Below are 2,559 nucleotides of genomic sequence, written 5' to 3'. Positions count from 1 at the left end.
AAGGCCTTTGTGTAGTCTTAATGAAAGTCTCCTTCTGCATGACATCTACAAATTAAAGAATTGCCTGAGATTTAGGAAGGCTGTGCATGTTCACACACTTCATACATGTCAGTGGTAATAGTGAACACAGGTCTTTGTGTCTCCAAATTCCGCAATCTTTCACCACACCATGCTGGTTTACATTGATGCAGACAACTAAGCATGTTAAAACTAAACATTTTTTCCTTTTATGTACAGAGAAAATGTACACTTGTTCATGAAGTGAAGTATAATTCATTTAGAATTTACATACATACACATATCTTATATCATGCAATATCAACTACGAAATTCACTATGGGTTATGCATAGGACATACTTTCATCAACAAGAAGCACATATGGTATACACACTGACCTCATGGCAGAGAGGTGAGGGTTAGAGCTAAGTAAACAGAAGACTGGGTTGATTTGCAATAGCTCTGCTGTGATCTCCACAGTTATTCTCTCTAACCTGGGTATCACTTGTAGCTCAATGCTTCCATTCTCTATTGACCATTCTAATACACACACACACACACACACACACACACACACAAACACAAGAAGTGGAAGCAAAAAAGTGGGTCTCCTATTTTCTTTTGATTTTTTTTTATCCTTCATAGAAAGGTGTATTTAGAAAACAAATGGCCATTTTTTAAAATTAAGAATCTTTTGCATGATGCTGATATTTAAACAGATGCTTTCACAAACCCTACAGCAGGCAGAAGTCCTAGTTAAAATTACCCATTTTATAGATGAGAAAGTTAAAGTCCAAAGAGGTTGTCAGAATTATAACTATAGCAAACGCATTGGAATTTTGTCACAGGATAGAAAATTTAGAAGGTGAGTATGGTACCATCTAAGGGAGCACTTTTCCACAATTTTTTTCACTTTTTTGTCCATGTCTCTGGTGGTCATTGTACCCTTAGGGTGCTTTCTCCCCTGTAGCATCTGGGAAATTTCATCACCCTTTCCTAACCTTGTCCCCTGAAGCTGGTGCATGTTTCTTTCCAGCAGAGGCAAGGAAATAGAGTATGGAGACAGCTCTGTCCTGAACTTTCTCACTTTTCCCTAACCTAGTCTGTCTTGCTTCTCCTAATAGGGGCAGAAACCTTGTATCAGTGAGTGCTTCCTTCTCCTGGTTGCCACCTCTATCCCCAGTGACCAGTGTTTCAGCAAGGTGGAACCTTTGTAGTGTCCTGTATCCTGTTTCACCTCATTAAGGAAAGAACTCTAGAAATGTCTCTCATTGTCTCCAATACTCATTGCCCTCCCCACCACCTACTACTTCTTTGAGTTTCAAAATTTCTCCTTATACTTCTGGTTTAAGTGACTTTTAGAAGTAGCAAATATCAAACCTGAATATTGAAATGCTTCTTTTGATCTGAAATCACGTGCTTCTTGCAGTAGGGGTCTAAAGAGGCCATCCTTGGGACAGAGCCAAGATGGCAGAGTAAAAGCAAGGGCTTCCTTCATCTGTCCCTCAAACCCCAGCAAATACCTGTAAGAAATGACTCTAAACAAACTCTAGAGCAGCAGAACCCACAAAATAAGAGAGTGAAATGAAATTATCACCAAAGACAACCTGGGAGTTCAACAGGAAAGGTCTATTGCACTGGGCTGGGAGAGGAGCACAGTCTGGTATAGGCCATGCTGTCACAGATGGGGCTGGAGGAAGCCTCAGAGGACTGAATCACTGGTAGCTGCAGTGGTTTCCAGACTTCTCAACCCACAAACACCAAAGACAACATAGAAGGTCAGTGAGAAAGGTCTGTCTGGACCTGAGTGAGAGAGAAGCATGGTCCACCCCAGGCCCAGCCCCAGGGTGGTGGTGACAGAGGCATCTGCTTCCAGATCTTTTGGCCCATGTTGAGGGAATGGAGAAACTGATAAGTGGGGATTGCAGGGATCTCTTTGCTGGCTGTGAGACAGGATTTTCTTATTTTGACCTTGCTTGGATCTGGGTCCCAGTCCTGGGTGGTAGTCCTGGGGCAAGGAGGAGTGCTGGTGTGACAGAGATTGTGGCGGTGGTAGAGAGGTAATCCTCATAGTTCCAAAGCAGAAAAGAGTGCTTGAGGTCACTCACATAACAGACCACAGACCAGAAGAGGAGTAAACACCTTTCCATTGATCATGCAACCATGGAACAACTAAAAATTTACAGATCCCTAGAAATATCTCTGAAAATAGCTGTGTAAAACCCCTGAAGCTTGGGACAGCACACTGTCCACTATAGAGGCAGAGTGTGACCTTAACAAATTGCTAAAAAGTCAAGTAATTGGCTGGGAAACTGAACAGACATTGGTAAAAAATCAGGCTATAGAATCTTACTTTAGTTACAAGGAATATCAAAGCATTCAAACAGAAGAAAACAAGAAAGTCAAAGCTCCTACATCCAAAGGCTCCAAGAAAAACATGAATTGCTCTCAGGCCATGTAAGAGCTCAAAAAAGATTTTGAAAATCAAGTGAGAGAAGCAGACTAAAAAGTGGGTAGAGCAATGTGAGTGATGCAAGAAAATCATGAAAAACAAGTCAACA

Source organism: Trichosurus vulpecula, chromosome 6, assembly GCF_011100635.1.
Source record: "Trichosurus vulpecula isolate mTriVul1 chromosome 6, mTriVul1.pri, whole genome shotgun sequence".
NCBI classification, from domain to species: Eukaryota; Metazoa; Chordata; class Mammalia; order Diprotodontia; family Phalangeridae; genus Trichosurus; species Trichosurus vulpecula.
Note: the sequence above shows the minus strand (reverse complement) of the source record.